Raw genomic sequence first — 22,244 nt, 5'->3', positions numbered from 1 at the left:
TCTCCCCTGCTTGCAAAGCCTGAGCAGCTCCCCAAACTCGATGGCTGTAAAGCCCAGGCAGGCCTGGAAGGAGACTCACTCCGCGAACCCGCCGCAGGGCGGCGAGGAGCGGGGCGGGGCGGGTCCGAGCGCCGGGACCGCCCAGGAACGGGGCGCAGCCAATCAGCGGGCGGGGAGGGTCGGCCGGCGCGGGCAGAGCGGCGCGGGCTGTCACAGGCGCCCGACGCGCGCTGCAGGTGGCAACTTGGAGGTGCCGCCGTCACCGCCGCGGGAGTAACCCGGGTCTGGCGGCCCCTTCCAGCCTCCGACAGCCCTTTCCCGCCGCCGAACCCGAGACTGGATCCGGGAGAATCAGAAGGAAAAAGCCGCTGCGCAGGGACCTGTGAGCCGCTCTACCTCTCTTGTGCCCTTGCGCTACTTTTTTTCTTGGAGGAAGGTTGTGCCTGGGGGCTGCGAACGAGCTCCTGGAGGGACTGGAGAGGAAGGCTTCGGGTGACCCAGGTGAGCGCCTCTCCTTAGCGGTGCCTTGTCCCTCTTCGCAGCCGGGCGCAGGCCGGGACACCGGCTCGCCCGGTGGGCAGGGGCCGGGGCGCGGGCGCCTGCCCTTGGCTCGAGGTCGATGAGGGAGAAAGCGAGGAAGGGGCGAGGCTGGCCCGGTCGGGGGCTGCCTTCCCCCTGCCTGCCTAGAATCGGCAGAGACTCTGGAGCGGGCACCCCAAGGCGAGGAACAGGCAGAGAGGTGCTCTGAGATGGCCAGAGGGCTTGCACCCCTGGTTCAAGCTGGTCGGGATCGCCCCCACGCGCGCGGTTCGGGAGCCGCAGCGGAGCCGGGCGCGGCGCCTCTGCGAAGCCCTGGAGAGAGCGCGCTGGGCCGGGCGAGAGCAGGAATCTTTAGTCCCTGCGAGCCCGAGGAGCTGGAGGACGTCATCCCTCTCGGCCCCAGCAACTCCTCCTCCGCCCCTCGCGCCTCCACCCCTCTGCGCCCGCGATTAAGCCTATTCGGAGATTCGGTGCCTTTGCAACGCGCGAAGCGGCTGCTGCTGTCGCTACTCTCCCTGCCCTCGCTGGAGTTGGAGCGTCCCGGGGTCTGGCTGTCCGGCCTTGGCCGCCTAGTTGTGCTCCAAAGGCGAGTGGGGCTGGCCAGTTCCCCTCGAAGAGGGTGGAGGTGAGCGCGGGCTCCCTTTCCAGTGCTCCCTCAATCCATCCCCGCCCCCTGCAGCTTGAACCGCTAGCTCAGGGAGGGGAATCTCAGAAGCCAGAGCTTTCCTGCTCTGGGAAATTGGGGGTGCTTGTGGTGGCAGTGGAGGGGAGCTCCTAGGATGGTGAAAGCTTGGAGAGGAAAGAGCCTCTGCCTCTATCTGGGCGTTTCAGCCCCTGCCTTAAAGTGGCCAGTGGCTCCGACCTCCGCGTCCGGGCTAGCGGGGTGAGGGTGCTGGAGGCAGTGTGTGCGTGTGTGTGTGTAAGCGTGTGCGAGGGTAAGCGTGTGCGGTCCTCCGCGAGGCAGAGGCGCAGAAGCCCGCTCCCACTGCTCAGTCGAGCCGCAGGGCTGTCAGCCCCTCGTCGCAAGAGGCGCGCAGCTGCATCCCGGCAACTCAACGCTGCTGCCTCCTTTCCTCCCGCCCCAGCTCCCAAGCCCCTCCACCTGGGCGCGGCCCAGGTGAAAATCATCTGGCCAGAGGTTGCGGGTGGAGGATGAAGGCGCTCGCGGAGCGAATGAAGCGGTTTTTCAAAATCCGGGGGAGCGCCCCTTGCAGGGCATTTCATTTTCCCGCGGCTGGGCTGTAAGGACCTCGGGTGGAGGCTGGCGTAGGCTGGCGCGCGCTCGAGGGAGGGCGTCGTGTCACTTGGGAAGCCGAAGTTGGGGCTGCTGAGCAGCCGAACTCCCTGGGGCGCGTCTTGCCCCGAGGCTGGGGAGCTAGGCCGGCGGGCCAGCCGGAGGCGCGCTGCGCGGGAGGTGGGGTGGCCAGGGACCCACTGCGGGAGGGCGCCACTGGGCCGTGGAGCCTGAGGGCTCTGGGCCGGCAGTGGAGGGCGCGTCGGAGCTGCGGCGGCCTCCGGGGTACCCGACTTGAGCTGAAAGTTGAGGACGGGGTCCTCACTATGCGGTGGCAGCCCTTGCGGCCACTGCGGATTCAGAAGCAGCGGGCACGCCACACGTTCGGCTGCCCCCTCGGCCCGGCTGCCACGGCTTTCGCTTTTCATTCTGCCTGTGCGCGGGGAAAGCCTGAGGTGCTGGTGGCGAAATCCTCTCCCGAACGAAGGGCGGCGTCCAATGAACGCGAGAAGGGCAAACGCTAGGATCCCACGGCTAGGGCAGTCGCTGTAGGGTGGCGGTGAGTGCCGAAGATCCCGAAGCAAGTCAAGATTGACCCAGACTGGAGGTTTTCAGAGGGACCCAGGCGTTAGAGCCCCCTCCACCACCACCCCAGGTTCATGGGCAACTCCTGTGTAATTCCTTCCGAAGTACATTGGATTAAAGCTAGGCTGAGATAGGGCTGGTATCTACGAAATGAATGAAAGTAGAAATGACTGTAAATCCCAAATCTAATTCCGGTTTAAACCTAAATTCCATTTGATTAGAAACAGACTCTAATCTGGTAGAACAGGGTCTAAGTGGAGGCCGTATATTGCATTTCTCCAAAGGACAGTCACTAAGGGGTGGAGCAAGGTTTGCCCTTCCCTTCGCTGGGATTGTGCTGCATGTGGAGGTGCGAGTGAGGTGGGGTTAGGGTGAAGGTGTATGTATATCTACACTGAATTTTTAGCAAGGAAGGGTGCAGGTTCAGGTTGGTTTTGAAGTGACCTTGCAGGCTTCCTCCTTCTTCCTTTTTCTGCCATAGGCTTTTCCCAGCTGGATCAATTACAGTAGAGACTTGAGTGACCTCAGAAGTTAAAGATCCTCTCTCCTAACATTAGTTTGCAAAGAGGACTTCTACATAGGCCTCTTAGAACCCATAGTAACCCCAGGAAAACATTCTCTGTTCTGAGGAACAGAGGTACAAAATGAAATTATATAACTAGACTGTGATCCCTCACTCCCAATAATGGAGACAACCCCCTCACTAGAATGTAAATTATTGAGGACAGGCTCTGTGTTTCTCATCCTTTTATCCCTGGGTTCTGACATACAGTAGGTGTTCAATTAACACTTAATAGACTGGTACTTGTAATTAAAAACAATGGCCTGAAGACATTTAATAATTTCTAGGATCAATCATTATTAAAATCAGAATATTAAACTAATCATAACAGTCACTTGATGACTAGCATGCATTATTTAGTCACATATATTTTTAAACTATTTGGGATTGGTGCAATTGCTTTGAATAAGAATGCCCTTAAAATATTGGGAAATTTAGAAATAATACAATGAATGACAGCTGCATGGCCAAAGACCGTCCATACTGGTCTGGTTGAATAACTCTAGAAACAGGGATCTCACTACTTTTACAAGTATTCTATCTTAGATATATTCATTATTCGAATGTTAGGATCACATAGGTGAACATAATGTGGCCTCTGCCTACATATTCAGTTAGCTGGACCAGAAAGAAATCATGCTTTTCTTGCTATCGTATAGGCAGGCAAGAAAGGTAAGAGGTCTCAGCAAAGCAAGCCCCAGCTTTGAGCAGCAACAGCAAAAGAAACTTCACTAAAGAACAGTCCTATGGTTTGGATTTAAAGGAGAAGTTCTCCCCCAGGACCATATGTAAACAGACTAATAGAAAGTTCCCTAAGGGTCAGCCTGCCTAGCTATTCATTCCTTCTAGGTCCATCTCTTGAGCGGTAACACTCCTCTCTCTCTGACATGCCCACTGTTCTTATTTAAGAAGTCTGCATGTCTCTGTTTCTTCTCTCCTGGAGGCCAGGGAGGTTGGCTGTGAATGGTTCATTAAAAAGATCTAGGGAGCTAAATGAGTCACAGTCCACTCTGGGCAGCTGCTTCCTCATCTGGAAGGAGAATAATAGTTTTCACCTGCCACACTGTGAGAATTCATTTATGACTTCAGAGTTAGCAGAGGTACTGGGAAACAAAGTGTGAGACCTAACACATGGAGCATAGAATTTTCTGATTCAGAACTAGTTAACCAAGAATCACAAGACACATGATTAATTAGAAAATATAACTTTCCATGGAGAGCTAGAGGCTAGAAATTGAAAAGCCACTTGAGCATGATCTCCATAGTAAAGATGGAGAAATATAGATAGCTGTTTTATGACTTGACATTTTGCTGGAGAGTCAAGAAATTGCAAAAAAAAAAAAAAAAAAAAATCAAAGGTAGCCACCAAATTGCTAACGAGAAGAAAATTATTTCTTTTTAGTTGAATAGCATGTGAGGCTCTGTTTGGGAGCATTTGGTGCCGCGATGACATGTCCCATTAGGAAGAGCAGTTCTGCTAGATACCCAGTATGTGTTCTGATGTGTGTGGGCCACATGGCCCAAAGTTCATCCAAAGTATCATACCCTGGTGTGCTTGTGGACAGAACTCACAACACAGGAGCTGAAATTACACTATCTTGGAATCCTCTCTAATGAGCAAGTGAACAGCTAACTGGGTTAAGAGCAGTGATGGGATGGGGAATGGCACGAAATATAACCGGGGCTGAACGGGAGAGATTTGAGTCAAGTAGAATGAATGAAGACCAGAAGAGGAGAATAGATATTAATGGACAAAGGAACGCATGGTAGTACTTAATATCGGGAGCCCTGAAATAAAAGGGAAGAAGCTACCCTTTTTTGTGTGGATGTGAAATGTGCAAATAATGTTGTGAATCGGAACTCGGCCACCTCACTGCTGACTCCATGCTATGCGAGGTCTCTGAGCTGCAGCATCCCCACCAAGAAAATGGGAATGGGAATGCATCCTGGGGAGGGGTCAGGAACAGGTAAAACTTTTAGCACACCCTGGCTTTTAGGTTAGTTTAGGTTAGGCAACAGGCTTCTGTTTTGTAGAAGTAGGAGTGGAGGTTGACTGAATGGAGTAGTACCAGATCTTAACTTTTCAGCATCTGTTAGAAATCTGGACTTGCATTGCTACCTGCCAAGTGGATATCTACCCAGTTGTTCCATGGTCACCTTAATCTCAAGATGTCCAAAACTCATTGAGCACTTTCATACTTTCCTCCCTTATCTCAGGGCAACATACCCTGAATCACCGGGTTGGGGAACTGGGTCTTCATCTGTTTATGTTTTCCTTTATTCACACTGCTCCCCCCCACAGACACACACCACAGAAATGGGAGTGGCCATGTTGTGGTGGCTCCCACTGTCACTTGCCACCCTTCAGATTGCTACCCATTCTGCCCCAGGCCCTTGTCACCTCCTGCTTAGACCATTGTGCTAATCAGCCTAACCCTTCTCCCTTGGACCTCCCACCTCCCTCCCTTAATTTCTGCTTGCGCTTCAGTCCTTTCATAGTACAGTTTTGGTGATATCCTTCCCAGCTTCAAACCTCAAGTCTTTCCTATTTCCTAAAACGTCTAGATCCACATTCAGAACCCTTCATGTTCAGTGTTATATCCCACTGGCTCCAACAGGAAACGCTTCGCACCTGTCCCATTTCTGATGCATTTCTTTAGATTTTATTTTTGTGTTCTTTACTCACAGAAGTCTCTCTCCCTCACCTTTCCTTCTGTAGCTCTTTGCTCATCCCATGTATTTCTTCTTCAGTGTGTTCCTGTTGATTGAGAACTTACTCATCTTTGTACTCACCACTAAGAGGTGCCCAAAGTGGGGGCTCAATGACTTTTCACTGACTGAACCATCACATGGCATTGCCTGAAAAGGACAGAGACTGGGGAAAGATGTTCTAAACCCAGGTCAGGGCAGTATAGCCAATACCCAACCCCTGATCAGGTCTTTATCTGGAAATGTCACAAAACACCCTCTACCTAATTTTTGTTTAATCACACAAATAATTTAAGCCTTGGTGGCTGGAAGGATCCATAGAATTCTTAATATTCTTCATAGTAGAGGTGAGGAAATGATATGACAAAGCAGACTTGCATGTGGAGAGCCCAGCCCATAGTAATTGGGCTGAAAGAAAAATGAGGCTTTCTGGGCAAGATGCCCGTCAAGCGCTGAAGTATCCAGAAATATGTGCGAGAATTCTTGGTTCTGAGCTCATGAGTTTGTCTGATCTAGAATGTCTTGTAGGAAGCTTTTCATCTGATTCCTATCATGGCTCCTTGGTTCAAAAAGTATAATCGTGCCTTATTAATTAGCCTGGGTAGTTGTTCCAACATTTCTAATCCAGAAGAATGAAAAGATAGCCATTTCTCTTGCATGTTTGGGGAACAGGTGGAGAAATAAATTATCATAAAAAGCTTGCCAGCTTCCGTGTTCCAGGAACGGAAATGCTTTCAAACAGTCTTAAATACACAGCCTTCAAACTTGAGGGTATAAATCCAACCTAAGCAAATAGTTATAAAGTGCCTATTGCGCTGGAGGAATGAGCCAGTAGAACAAAACAGGGCACAACTAGGTACCAAGGTTTTGAAGAGCTGGGAATTACACACATAATTATGATGTTACAATTACATACTCAGATCTCTTCTGGAATGAGCAAAATTGGATGGGTCTAAGTGAACAAGAGCTGTTGGGTCTATGTGTTATAGATTTGGATACATCCTGTTTATAAAGTTTACATAAATATGTTTCAAAGTGGAAAAAGACACTGGTTATCCACTATGTGAAAACATTTGGCCACACTCATGCGATTCCTATCAGGACAGATTTCCCAAACCCACCTCTACTGACCACTTGTTTAGCCTTTCTCTGCTGCAGCTTCCTCGCTGGAAAATGGACATAATAGAAGATTATTATCTCTACATTCCACAGAAGAGTTTTAAAAAAACCTAAATAACATCATAAAGCGAGATTCAATATTTTCATTACTAGTCAGATAGTTTTTTTTTTTTTAATTCAGCAAATCTCTCCATCTCTGTAAACTTTTCAACATAAAAATACATCGTGGAAGATCCATGAGAACAAATTCAAATACAAGCAAATATTTAACTGGCAAGTCCCATTCACCTTTATCTAGAGAACTTATTTTCCACCCCCCCAATAGCCACAAAATTCTGCAGAACTAAATCATCAAACCAGGAGTCCGTTGGGCAAAGGCCACTGGGATAGCCAGAGATCTGGTGTAAAACAGATTAAGATATATTTGCATTCCACCTAAAATAGTTGTTTCTTTGGATGCTGGCACCCTTCTTAATTTGCATTGTAAATAAGAAAATATCTATACAACGTGAGAATTTTAAAAAGATGTAGCCTGCAAACCCGAATGAGAATATGATACACAATGAGCATAGTACCTGATACGATGTTCCAACGTGGACGGAGTCTAAGGGAATTATCTTTTGGAGCAAAGAGGAAAACATTCATATGTGGGTAGCTGCAGGGGTGGGAACGAATAAAACGTGCCACCTTTTGCCTATTTCTTTCCCATGTCTCAGTGTTTCGCTTTCATGCCATTTTCACAAATCCCCTTTCATCTTGATCTTAACAATGACATTTAACCTGGATCCTTAAAAAATTGTTGAAATATTGTCATTTTGGGAGAGTGTCCTCCCTACCTTCATCTACCTTTACTTTCTTCTGAGTTAAGTTAAGCTTCTGTCCCCCACCCCTATACACACATCCGTGTCTGTGCTGTTCTAGTTTACATGCTCTCAGAAGCAGACCCTGAGATAAGAATCTGGGAGCAAGTGGGAGGCAGTCACACTACCACAGTCATCCAGCTGACAGTGGGTTCTCTGTGAGCATCTGGGGACAAGTCACCTAAGTTTTCTGAGTCTTAGTTTCTTCTTCTGCAAAATGAGTTTAGTAATACTTCCCTAGCAGCATTGTTATAAAAAGTGGAAATAATACTTATTTACAATATGTCTGGCACATAGTAAGTGCTTAAACAAATACAGTCATTCCTGTGTCATATGATGCATATTTCTTAACACTTAATTCAGTGTGAAAATTTATATTTAACCAGTTGGCTTCTACTGTCAATATTTATGTCTCAAGCTTTTGGTCCTGACTACAGTTATTTATTTTTTAATCATTTAAAAAAATAAACCCTAACCCTGAGGATATTTAAATGTAGTTTTCTCTTTGCCACTTTTCATGTTGTTAGGTTTTTTTTTAACAGCAACATGCAATTAGGAAGATAAACTTGATAATCCTACTGCAAAATTCTGCATTTCAAAATCAAATAGAGATTATTATTTTGTTAAGCTACCCCTCTAGCTGCATCATTCAAGTTGGAAAAATAATGAGTATCATGGACGTTTATCTCTGTCTGCATTAAAATAATCTGTGGCAAATTCATTTAGGCCCCTTGATCTTGAAGTGATCTACATTGGTCATTTAATTACCAAGATAATTAGGTAAAACTGCTGTACTTCATTTTTTTTTTCAAATGGACAGGGCATCTATTTTATTTTTAAGAGCACTTTAATTTATAGTGGATACAAGAGTAACCCATGTTTCCAAGGCCAAACTGCTTAATAACTATAATAAGAATGTATTTCTTTGACTTTGTTGCCACCTGCAACAATGGTAGTTCTATAGTTCCATAGATTTCTCCTGATGGGCCTTTAGGAACCCTGAGGAATCCCCTGCTTGGAAAAACCAAGCCTTCTCTGTGCTGTCTGAACTCTTCTATTTTTACTTGCTTTTTAAAAAAAGATTTTATTTGTTTATTTGAGAAAGAGAGAGAGAACATGAGGTAGGATGCACAGGGAGGAGAAACACACTCCCCGCTGATCAGGGAGCCCGATGCAGGGCTGGAGCCCAAGACCCCGGGATCATGACCTAAGCCAAAGGCAGCAGCTTAACTGACTGAGTCACCCAGGGACCCTTTTTTACTTGCTTTCTGGCAACCATACCTACATCAAAGACACCAATGGATGCTGCTAAACTCGCCATGGCCTAAGCCTAATATGGCGTCACCAGGAGTACCAATGAGTGATGAGTGCCTTGGCCTTCCTGAAGTCTGGACTGGCTGCAGGTTGTGGATCACTGCTCAGTGTGCTGTCATCCCTTTGGCCCCATGAGGGCCAGGATTCACCTCTTGCCTGAGTGACACCACCATACTGAGAGCCTCTCAGTGGATTTTGTGACTGCAGGGAAGGAGCCCTTTCACCCGGGACTTAGACAAGCATCTGGGTGCTAGGATGGGGGGTGTTGCAAGACATAGTCTGTATCACACTCCACGCCTGTTACAGCTTCTGTGTTTTCATGTAAAATGCTTGGTGCATGGTAAGTGCTTGCACAAGTATATCCAGCTTGTAAGCATATGAAATTTTGGAATTTATTAGCTAGGCATTGGGGAAGCAAGGAAGAATTTTATGCAGAAGAGGAAAATGAGGAGGTTAGATATAGAAAGATTACCATGGCTGCGAGTGTACAAAGTTTAATGGCACAAAAGGACAGGAAGTACAATGGGCAGCTGGGAGGCTTTTCACCTACCAGTGCAACCACACTGACCTTGGACTAAGGTTTGTACCTTGATTCCTTCCTCCCTTGACCTGGCTACTTTATCAGGAGACTTCACTTTTTCTCTAATGGTTAGGTATTGGAAAAACAGAAGATCCTATTTTTTAAAAGGCTGATGACTTAGATATTTTCTGTCACCAAATTTATGAATCCCCAGGAATATTATCATGTTACAACATCATCTGCATTGTATTTATAAAGGATGAGTAATCTGCACTATTCTTAGCTATTTGAAAAACATATTGAAAATGAATTAGGTAATGCAACGATGAGTAATGCTCATTGTTGTGACCCAGTTGTTAGACCTTCTCTCTAAGTAAAAAAGTATCCTTATGTCTTGTTTTTTGTTTTATGTTCTGTACTTTTAATGTATGACTATACTCTTTTTTTAAAGATTTTACTTATTTATTTGAGAGAGAGAGAGAATGTAAGTGGCGGTGGGGACGGTGGAGAGGGAAAGGGAGACTCAGACTCCCCACTGAGCAGGGAGCCTGAGGCTGGATCCCAGGACCCCGAGATTATGACCTGAGTCAAAGGCTGGTGTTTAATTGATGGAGACGCCCAGGCGCCCCACATATGAATATATTCTCATGTTCCAGGTTACTCCATGTCTTATTTTGTCTGATTTTATTTAATTGATTTATTATTATTATTATTGTTGTTGTTTTTAGAGAGAGAGAGAAAGAGAGCAAGTACACATTGGGGAGGGGCAGAGAGTGAGGGAGAGAATCTTAAGCAGGCTCCAAGCTCAGTGCGGAGCCCTCTAAGCAGACCTCAATGTGGGGCTCGATCACATGACCCTGAGATTATGACCTGAGCCAAAAGCAAGAGTTGAACATGTAACCGACTGAGCCACCCAGGCACCCTGGTGTCCTATTTTGTCTTAAGTGTAGCTTTGGTCTCCCTAGAATACAGTTAGGGGATAACCAAATGTGTTTCAGGAAAAATAAGTACTGGTGTAATTTTCCAGATTGTGGGTTCATTGTCACTTAATTTCCCCGGATAACAGTTTACTCTCTTTATGATGGAGTTACAGCTGCTTCAGCTTTCAAATCCACAATCCTAAAGTATCATGATAGATTAAAAACCTTTTGTTTTTTAAACCCGATAACACAGCAGAAGCAGAAGCACCATGACCGTTGTTACAGGTCAGCATTATTGAAACACAATTGGACACAAGGAAAGGAAGAGAGCACTTTGCTATGTGAACATCCTAAAGAATTCCTTAATAAGAATGGTTCATTATTATCAGCACAAGTAATAAAATTTTAATTCTCTAGATAATTGATAATATTAGCCTCATGGCAGTTAACCTGTTTTTGTTGTTGTTGTTGTTGTTTTTGTTTTTTTTTTCTGAACTGGCTCAGCACTTTCCCTGTTTGACCATGTTAGTTAGAATTTCATTTTATTTTCCCTTATTTTACCTCTCCAAACAAATCTGGGTGATTTTAAAGATATTCTGGGTAGGACTTTGTCCCACTCTGTCAGAAGAATTCCAGGGCTGGAAACAGGAGGCCAGAGAGTGCGAGGTGGGCGGAAGGGTGCAGGGGCTGCAGTTTGGGTACTCAGCGAGGGCTGCGGGGAACAGCAAGGAATCAGCCACAGGATTAAAACCTCCTTCTGGTTTTCTCTGAACATTAGCTTCGGCCGTTTGCTTGACAGCATTTTTCAGATTGCTGGCTCTTAGCAGACAGAGCACGTGTGGAAGAGGTAAAGTGGCTTCAGGGGAAGTGCTCCAGGAACAGGAGGGAAAGGACAGGTGGCTTTTAAATAAATTTAAAAAAAAATGAAGTTACTTTGAGTAATCTTTACAAAACCTAGCAAGATGCTTTGTGTGTGTCGTTTCCATTAAAATCTATTAATTACATAAATATAGGCTAACGTATAGCCCGTGTTTCAAAACACTTTCTCCCAGCCTCCATTTGGCATAGGGAGAGGGAGTGTGGGTTATATCTGACTGGCTGTTCGTCTAGTGGAAGACAAAAGTCCTCCAGGCAGGGAGGAATGTGGAGGAGGGCTTTTCACTGCCAGCCGCATATAGGATGCTACAAAGAACAGCTGGGCTGAACCCCCAGTGGCTTTCCACGGGAATGCAGGTTAACTTACGATTTGAGAAAAATTGTCTGAGCCCTAAAATTCTTGCTCTGACCAAGAGCATAATTGCAGCAAGATTGAGGGAAAGAAAGAGTTGAGAATTGAAAAACAAATGAAAAGGGGAAAAGCTTCATTTCCTCACATTATACTTCACTGTGCTGAATGTGGATGAAAGTGAATGCCCAGTACCATCGGCTCAAGAGAGCAAGTTGCGTTGGGTTCACAGAAAATTAGTCATTGTCAGATAAAATGTGCTCTTCCTCTTTTTCCACCCATTGCCCCTGAACAGCATCCTAGCACCCCTGCCCCACCCCCTAAGACCCCAGACTCTCGTTATAGCCAAGAACCAGATTTGTGACATAGTAGGTGTTCAGTAAGTGCAAATCGTTACTGTGGCTTAGCATGGTGAACTAGGATGGAAATTCAAATACATCTGTCCGTGGACTTTCGAAAAGAGTTTAAGTGTCTGAGTTAATCCAGCTAATATTTTAAAGTCTTCTGTCTCTGTTAAACCTTTCCCTGTAACTTCAGCAAGCATTGGCTGTCCCTTTAAACACCCGACAGAGGGCTGTGAGCACATGTGTTCTACCAGGGCTGAAAACACTGAGTTCTGTTCCAGATGTATTCTCTTTTTTTGATGGTTGGATGGTTTTGTGGTTGTAGAGACAAGCTGAATCTGTCAAAGCGGGGTTGCTTGCTTGAGATTTATAGTGTAGTTCTTACCCACTTTTTGTTGACTCTTCTCTATTCGCAAAGAGACGCACTGAAGTTAGGAATTTGTGCTCAGGCATTGACCTACTAAAGCATCACTTTGCACGTGATGTGAAAACCAGCATCAAAGATGTGGGCAGGATCAGGTCAATGACCTCTGAATGTTTTGAAGGCTTTTATTTTCGACTGCATTCACGTGGGGGGTTTGAGGAGTGCCTTGTGCCCTTTACACACGGGTTGAGCAATGTTGCTGACATAGTCTTCCTCTTCTTTGAGCCAGTGGTCTTCTGTTAAACTTCTGACATCTCTCCCCATCAGGAATGCCTGCCTGTCTTAGACTTCAGGAGGTCTGGGCACCCCCTTTCTGAGTTATCATTTTAAAGTGGAAGACAAGCAATGATCAAAGAGTAGTTTCATGGATGTTGTGCGTTTTGTTTTTAAGAGCATGGGAATGCTTCTTTTCTTTAGCCTCTGGCTTTTTCAGCCCTAGGGGTGAAAAGATTGGAGTGATAAAAGGCAGAGACCTACTTTCTAAACATAGGTGTTCCCCATTTTACAGAAAAGTCATTTTTCTGAGAGTGTATTTGTCAGGAGTTGTTCAGAATTTTGAGTTCTTTACCCTGAGAGAAAATGTTAAAAAATATGGTTAGGTTTCCAGACCAGCCCAGACAACTATATTCAATCTATATGATAAAAAAAAAAAAATTTGGAACTACTAGCATCAGTAGTGAGACTTTGGAACAGGAAGCCACCTAGAGAGCCTAAGGTGAAAATCTTCGGATGAGTATAAGGTGCTTTGTGATTCCCATCCCATAAATAAAAATTCTCTTATTTATCTTCCAGTGCCCATTTCTCTGGGCTCTAGTGTCCACATCCTGAGTCACACTTTTATGTTTATAGGTAGGCCTTCTTCTCTCCTTGCTTCAAATTTATTACCTTCTCTCTCAAATGAAACCATCATTTTCTTCATTCTGCTGATCTAATAGGAAAGCAATCTGATTGAATTAATCATTTTTGCACAAAGGATTGATAACACCATAATCCTTCCATGCTGTTTGCATTAAAAGGCAGAAAGTCTTGTAACTCAAATCAAATACAGGTTGTTATATTTATTTCAATTTGGTATTCATTTATTATTTTTATAAACATTTTTTAAAAGATTTTATTTATTTATTTACTTGACACACAGAGAGAGAAGGTGAGAAAGAGATCACAAGTAGGCAGAGGGGTAGGCAGACAGAGAGGGAGAAGCAGGCTCCCTGCTGAGCAGAAAGCCAGATGTGGGGCTCGATCCCAGCACCCTGGGATCATGACCTGAGCCAAAGGCAGAGGCTTAACCCACTGAGCCACCCAGGTGCCCCTATAAACATTTTTTAATAACTGATGTAGACCATGGGAATAAACAGGTGAATCAGATAGGATGTTTATCATCTTATCAGGAGATGACTATTTAAATACCAATAAACATGGTACAAAGTATGATAATGATGAGTTTCAAAAGAGAACTTTAAGAAAATGTCCACGCTTATACATTGGGAGAAGTGGGTAAACTGATACAACAATATTGAAAAACAATTATGCATTATCTTATAAAGATATGCACACTGTACAATGTAGTACTTCTGCATATCTTAAATATATTAATTTAATTTAATATGAAATTGATAATGACATTAAATATCTCTATAAACCATGGAAAAATTGTCACACATATGCACCGTGAAATGTTTCAAAAATATCCATAATAGCAAGAGATTGGAAACAACACAAGTGTGTGTGGACAGGAGACTGGGTACATAGATGTGGTATATTCACAAAATAAGATATGATGCAGCCACAGAAATGAATGAACGACAGGTGCCAATCATCCCCATCCATGAATCTTTAACACAGGTCATAAAAAAGAAAGTTACAGGAGATTGAATGGTATAATACCACTTTTCTATGTCTCAAACCAGGCAAAACTTAACAGCACTCTTTAGGAAAATCTCAGGGGGGAGGCAAGAGGACTGAATAAGTAGATGTAATAATATTGGTAGTATTCTTGTTTTTAAGATACATGATGGGTTCATGGATATGCATTTTATTCTTATGCTTCAGCACTGACACTATGTATGAAGTGATTGCATAATAAACATTTTATGCACATTTTTTAAGTGGCCACCTCAGTTACCAGGAAACGCAGAAGAGGAGCAAGTTAATTTTGACAGGGAGGCTGGGAAGGCTTCACAGGGGAGGTGGTGTTTACCCTGGATGTTTAGGAATAGTAAGGCTTCGGGGGTCAGACAAATGTTGAATGGTGGAAACTGATGAGGGAGAAAGGGAGGAAGAGGTATGCCCATGCACAGTGGGCTTGCGTCAGAGCCACACAGTGGGCTGTATGGGAGCTGAGGGTATAAGAGCAGATATTATAAGAGGATGAGGTGAGGAAAGGGATATGTCACAGTATTTTATGCAAGGCAACCTGGTGACCATGATGCCTTTCATCCTTCTCAAGAACCTATGAGATCAGGGCCCCTGGGTGGCTCAGTTGTTAAGCATCTGCCTTTGGCTCAGGTCATGATTTCAGGGTCCTGGGATTGAGCCGAGTATCAAGGGTCCCTCTCAGCAGGAAGCCTGCTTCTCCTTCTCCTACTCCCCCTGCTTGTGTTCCCTTTATCGCTGTGTCTCTATCAAATAAATAAAATCTTAAAAAGAAAAAAAGAACCTCTTAGATTACCCATGCCTGAAATGAAAAAGAAGCCACAGATAGAATAGGGGCTTGGGGAGGATGGTGTGGAAAAGGCAGGAAATCCAGGTAAAGAAAACCAGGAAGACCCCTAGAAGGCAGGGTTGAGATGCTGGAGGAGAACCAGAGGACACAGAACCAGGACATCCCCGGCAGAAGGGGATTTTGACCCATGGAGGGTCAATGGATTCCAGAGCACAGAAAACAGGTTGTCTTTGTGTAGAAAGGGAGTAAGGAAAAAACCATCAGAAGAGGGGGTGTATTGGACATCTGGGTGGCTCAGTTGGTTAAGCATCTGCCTTCAGCTCAGGTCATGAATCCCGGGTTCTGGGATTGAGCCCCACATCGGGCTCTGCTCAGCAGAGGACCTACTTCTCCCTCTGCCTCTGCTGCTCCCCATGCTTGTGCTCTCTTTCTGTGTCAAATAAATAAATAAAATCTTAAAAAAAAAAAAAGAAGAAGAAGAGGAGGAGGAGGAGGGTGTATGAAATCTCAGAAAGATTCTAGACAAACATTAACATTAAAGAAGTCCATGCAATCTACACTTAGCAGTTACCACATCCAGTGTCAGACATCAATGGATACAAGATTCTATTTTTAATATATTCATCAACTACAAGCATTCGTCTTCCCAATATACACATTTGCTCTCTTTCTATTTTCCTGTCTGTTAGAAAATATCTCTGTGTATAAATATACATCACAGTGATCTTGGATGCCAGCTGAGATAGGAAAAACAAAAGGGAAAAGATGAGGAAAAAGAGGTGCCATTTACTGAGCACCTACTATGTGCCAAGCATTTTGCTCTCAGGGCTTGCTGTGTCTCTGTTCTGCTTTCACCACACCTCTGTGGTATGTAATGTGAAGAGACAGCAGAATTGAGGCCGACACGGTGAGAATGATTCACCCAAAGTAAAGTCGATTCGAAAAAGACAGACTGCCTCTATGAATTCATAGTTTCCCTCCTTCTTCACAAACCACCCCCCACCAAAAAAAAAAAAAAAAGAAAGAAAGAAAGAAAGAAAGAAAGAAAGAAAAAGAAAGGGGGGAGAGAGAAACAAAGAGAACAAAAACGGGGGAAAAGCACATTTAAAAATTTGTTTGCAATTAGATATACTGCAATTTAATCGCATGCATTTTTGTTTTTTGCTCAGATGGCTAACATTTTTAAAGATTTGCCCCCCTGTCTTGATGATTTGCTGTCCCAGTCTTGATGGAAGTTCCAACACCTTATTTGCTTCCTTTAAGGTAGAGGCTGTCGCTTCAGTCATGCTTTTCCAGCAGAAGTCCCTGGAGAACGTACCTTGATAAAATGTTTTGTGGTAACAAGCCTTGTCCCCTGGCTACATTCCATAGGCCCTTTTCACACACATTCCCTTACCTTGACATGGCTCGGATCTGTCTTTTCTCACTGATTTTACTAATCTACAATTATTTTCTTGTTACTGAAAATCATAATCACGCTTTCCATTGCTATTTATTCCTGGAAACTGCATATTAAGATAATTATTTTTATCTTCCCGACACTAAAGTTACAACTCATAAATTTTATACTCCTGGTGCATGGATATTAACTCCATAGTGTCCTGCCTGTAGCTTCTTGGTGAAGGGAGTCATAAGGTTGTTTCCTAAGAGTGAACAGAATGCAGAAGGGACTTGACAATGGATCAGGTTTCCAAGAGCTTCTGAGGGGGAGAGGGACAAAAGAGCCCCACAAGGCAGAGCAGAGAGGGTTGCAAGCAGCATGGGAGGGCCTCCCCATGTTAGAAAGGGCTGTCTACCTGGGCCCCACGGAGCATCCCCAGAATGCAAGCTCTGCCCCTGATTCTCGCCCCAGTGGAACATGGGCTACCTGCCACTATTGGGAGATAAAAGTCAGCTCATCTATTAACATTTCCCACTTCCAGAGGAACCATAAGGTTGGTTTTAAATGGTAAGCAGAGCGCAGACACTGCATCTGACCCGGTAGGAGAAACAGTTACTCTTGTAGAAAGCAACCTGGAGATTCATTATACGGTGATGAAGCTTTCGGTTGGAGCTTTGTACAATGAATCGTCATAGGGTGGAAAAGTAATTTGGACAAGGAGTAATTCCGTACAACTATCCCATAGAGAGAAAGGGACATCAGCCGCAGCCTCCGCTATGTGTGGAATAGCCGCACATGGCTCTGACGTAAAGACCAGAATCCTGCACATGGCCGCTGGGGTCTGTTCCCGCTCCTTGGTCTGCTCCTCCGCCCTTCTGCAGCCCGCCTCATATCATATGCCCTCCTGCCATCTGCTTCAGACACAGAGATGCTCAGATGGTTCCATCTCAGGACCTCTGCACATTCTTTAAAATGACTGAAGAATGCAAAGACCTTCTATTTATGCATGTTATGCTATTGACATGTATTACATTAGAAATGACAACTGAGACACTTTTAGATACTTCAGTGCACTTGAAAATAACAATAAAATTAGTCCATTCTGTGTTAACATAAATATTTTCATGAAAGTTAACTGTATTTTCCAAAGCAAAAATAATTTAAGGTAGGGGTGCCTGGGTGGCTCGGTCAGTGAAGCGTCCGAATGTTAGTTTTGGCTCAGGTCTCGTGGGTTGTGAGATTGAGCCCCACGTAGGGCTCCAGGCTCAGGGGGTAGTCTGCTTGAGATTCTCTCTCTCCTCTCTCTTTCCCTCCCTGTCCTCGCATGCACGTGTGCATGCATGTGCACTCTCTCTCTCTAAAATAATTAAATAAATCTTTTTTTAAAAATGAAAAAAAATTAGGGTAGAGTGCCACTGCAAACCTATTTAATGTCCGGCTTAAGACAAGAGAGTAGATTCTTATGTCTACTTCTATATGAGAAACTGAGGATGTGATATACATCATGTAGCTTCTGGAAACTTCTATTCACTCCTGAGAGAATGAGAGTGAAAAGGTCAGTAATGTCTTGGTATGACTAGGTAAAGGTTTTGACCTCATCAGCCTCCTCTAAGAGTCTTAGGGGCCTCCCAGGAATCCTGGACTACAATTTAAGAACACTATCTCCAGACTCATGAGCCTCCATTTGGTTGGAAATCAGTCAATAGGGTGACTGCTAGATAACAGAAAATGAGGTTGAAGAATTGAGTTGAGGCTAAAGCGTATCCTACCTTGTTTGGACATTCCCCATCTTCTGGGAAGGAACTGAGCATTCCTGCCCAAGAGGCAAACAAGAATTAGGGACATCCCAAAGACACCCCTCCAACACCACCAAATTCACACAGCTTTGTATTTCTGAAAGGTCTTTCTCAAGCATCATTTTGTTTGATCTCTACCATAACTCTGTGAGGAAACCAATAAAACTGTTAACCTCCTTTTCCACTCAAGGAAAGATATATTTCATGGCCTTCTCAAGGTCATCCAGTTCCTTCAAAGACTACCAAACCCACTCCTTGATTCCCTAAGACCTTCCCTATGCAAGTTGTCTTCCCTCATTGAGAGGTCAACACATGTGCATAAGAGTCTGGTGACAGAAATCATGGCTAGAAAATGATTGCAAGCAGATATTGAAGCTTACTTCAATTACAGTGACTCACAGATGCACCATTGTATTCTCTTTTCTGAATCTTTAACAAACAAAAAGTTAATCTGTGTAAGAGGATCATCTAGATCCTTTGGTCGATACTATGTCTATAATGAGAAGAAAATTCACCATTCATTACCAGGACCAGTGAGAGCAGATTAAACAAATGCTACCCACAAGCCAAGTTACTAAACTTTTCAAATATCTGAAGAACATTAGGAAGACCTTCCATGAACTCTTTTCAAGGTGTCCTGGACTCGAATGCTAAGAAAGGGGGTTTCAGACTGAGTGCTGACTGGCTGGTTCGTCTCTGGTCTTTGCAGGACTATCTGTCATGATTTCTACCATAACTCTGTGAGAAAACCAGTGCCCTTTAAGTAGCTACTCTCATCTTACCATCTGCTGAGAGGAAGAACAAATTTCTTCAAGAAATATTTCTTCAGCGAGCTAGGCTGCTTTTGTTCTGTTACAAACTGCAATCTTTTTAACACTTGACACCAAGAGTTGACTTACATCCTTGTATTCATTCTTTCTTTTGAAGATTGGGTCTCTACAGGGTGGCCAAGTTGTTCCAAAGAACCATTCTGACATGATATTTTTGTTTCAAATTGTAATAAAATACACATCACCTAAGATGTGCCATCTTAACCATTTTTAAGTGTGAGTTCACTTATTTTTTGCACACATTCACGTTGTGGTGCAACCAACCTCCAGAACTCTTTTCATCTTCTCACTGGCCAGCAACCCTAAATTTCCCCATCACCACCAGTGCCTGGCAACCACCTTTCTACTTTCTGTCTCTATGAACTTCACTACTCTAAGTACCTCATAGAAGTGGAATCATAAAATATTTGTTGTCTTGTGTCTGGTCTATTTCCTTTAGCACGATGCCCTCAGGGTTCATCCATGTTGTGGCATGTGTCAGAATTTCAGAATTTCATTCTTTTTAAAGGCTGAATAGTATTCCACTACATGGATAAATCCCATTCTGTTTATCCATTCATGCATCAGGGTACTTTTGGGTTGCTTCCACCTCTTGGCTATTGTGTACAATACTGCTATGAACATTGGTGTACAAATACCTCTTTGAGATCTTGCTTTCAATTCTTTTGAGTTAAGAGTAGCTTTTGATGGAATGGATTAGTAGTATAAGGCAGAGGCCTGGGAAGCCCCAGAATACCCAAGGATCACAGAATTCCTCCAGCATGACCTTGGCACAGCCTGGTTTTCCAAGGTGACTGCTCATGTGGAAAGCCTGTGACAGATGAGCTGTTTTCAATGAAGGCTTAGTTTGGGGAGTTTTATCTACTTGAAACTATGTTTTATGTGATTTTATACTGTAAAATTTCTTCCCTAATAAAGCAACTGTCACGGCTTATAGGATTGAAAAGCAATGTATGCTAGAATTGTTATGCCATGTAAAAAATTTTCTCTGTGCCTTTATAAAAGGAAATGAAGAACTTATTTCCTTGGTCCTTTCTCTGAAGAATTCAAATTCTGGTCTATGGCTCTGACCTGTAGCACATCTACACTGGGTTATAATTGATGTTCTTTTGGAATGTATAATCAGAATGATTTTAGCCAAATGCTTGTTGGCATGTGTAAATAAATTTCCTGGGTTTTCTGATTATGATTTTGAGTCAGCTAAGTCTTTACCTTGCAGCAGTCCTCCTTGCCAACCCCCACCCCCATTCTTGTTCAGACTTGCTTTAATTATTTTTATGTCCCTATGTGTTCATACAACTCTTTCATAGTCTCTTTCTGGAAACATCTATTACATATTCAAAAGTGGCTTGCATGTGTTTTCTCTTATTTGCAACTGCTAAATGAAAATGTTAATGAGAGATCCCTTTGGCTCTCTCATGAATTATCTACCTTGTTTTTCTACAGCAACTTTCTCCTTAATCCACAGCGTCTTGGCAATGGGGCTGTTTCAGGAAAGGAGGGAACTCTAATTATCATGCTTAGTATGGGGGTAAGTTACCAGCAGTTTTTGAATTATTCCTAAACAATTTTTCTTCTCTTTTCCGCCCACCCTTCCTGTCTCACTGCCTCTGGAACATGGAATGTGGATCTGGCCATCATCTGGAAAAATGTTGTTATCTCACTGCCATGGGACGTTGATTATGTGGGTGAGTCCTGAAATTAATGTTTTAAGTTGTTGGTTTCTCTCTTTGTGGAAGACGAAAATTGCCAGATGAAATTGTTTGAGGGGAAAATACCTTCAGCATCCCGGTGTGTATACCCCCATGGGCCTGTAGTTAATCTTCCTGCATTAAAGGGGGAGAAATCCTGATGTGTATTATTAGAAGCACCCAAATTCAAATGACAAGGATGAATCATATTCAATGACAAAAGTTGATATTTAAACTCTTGCTGTTTGTATTCTTTTTTGTGTGTGTGGAGTTAATATAATGTTGAATAATAGGTCTTTATAACAAAGCAACTCATAAAGATCGCACGTAGTTTGACATGGAATTTTCTAAGGCTCTTGTCCAGTTGTCTCTACACATTACACACCTCAAATATTCATTGGTACCAATTATGGCTGATAGAAATGTATTCATTTTTGTGGTGCTGGCTTTGTTTCTAATGCAAATGCATTGGAAAACAACGCAGTGGAAATTGTTCATTGTCAACGTATTTACATTAAATGATTGATGAGATTTTGGTGTGAAAAATTCCCAGTTACATTGGTTCTTAGTAGATGGACAAAGTCAAGTTAGCAAAACTATTAAATATCAAACTTCATCTTCCATGGTCCAAAACTAGATGATGAGAATATAGCAGGCACTCAGCTTTTCTGCATGGAGACCAGGGCTGGAAGAGAGGGTTTAAGTCTCTTGGTGGATTTCTTGCTATGGAATGGAGACTAAAAAGCAAGGCAGATTTTAAATACAAAAAATAGATTCTTAAATACGTTTTTCCCCCTACTTCTCAAGCATGTGGGAAGCAGGATTCCGAGAAAAGTCCTTGATTAGCATGGTATTATAGAAATGGCTAGTCCAGTAGTAGCTTCTACACCTATCTTAAAGTACTTAGCATGGCTGATTTTTGGAAAAAAGAAATCAGTTGAGGTATACCTCCATAGAAAAATCATTGTCTTGGTTATCAATTCCACTTATATACTGAGTCTCCCACTAAGCAAATTTCAAACTGCCATGTCATGGTCTTAGCCAGTTGAAGTAGCAGGATTTCACTTGCTGGGAGCAAACACATTTGTTGTTGCAATCTGTTATTTCTGAAATTTCTAAAATTATATTGAGTGTTAGCATGAAATTTGGCATCAAGGTTTGTAAGATTTTCTATTCTGGTGTAAGTAATTTGTGAATCTTTATCTTAGATGATTTAGTTGCCCATAAATATCCTTAGGAATATGTGTCATTTGAGTTTAATCTGTGAGCTGTGAGTAGTTGATTTGACACAATTACCATCTAATCAGCTGTTTTGCCTATTGGGTTATGTTATAATTCTTTGCTCCATATTAAAATCTCCTTCCAGGGGCACCTGGGTGGCTCAGTCAGTTAAACATCCGACTCTTGGTTTTGGCTCAGGTCGTGGTCTCAGGGTCCTAAGGTGGAGCCTTGAATTGGGCTTTGCACTCAGCAGGGAGTCTGCTTGCTATTCTCTCCCTCTGCCCCTCCCAGCATTCACACCCTCTCA

General features: G+C 43.7%; 1 protein-coding gene across 1 annotated transcript in view; it reads left to right on the top strand.

Annotated features, from left to right (window-relative positions):
- The first annotated feature begins 202 nt into the window (after positions 1-202).
- EPB41L3 (erythrocyte membrane protein band 4.1 like 3) overlaps positions 203-22,244 on the top strand; it is a 238,773-nt gene continuing 216,731 nt past the window's right edge. Inside the window, exon 1 of the mRNA XM_047696617.1 lies at positions 203-501. The gene's annotated coding sequence lies outside the window, so the exon portion shown is untranslated. The remainder of the gene's footprint in view (positions 502-22,244) is intronic.

Source organism: Lutra lutra, chromosome 12 (assembly GCF_902655055.1).
Source record: "Lutra lutra chromosome 12, mLutLut1.2, whole genome shotgun sequence".
NCBI lineage: Eukaryota > Metazoa > Chordata > Mammalia > Carnivora > Mustelidae > Lutra > Lutra lutra.
This window is presented reverse-complemented; position numbering and strand designations above follow the sequence as displayed.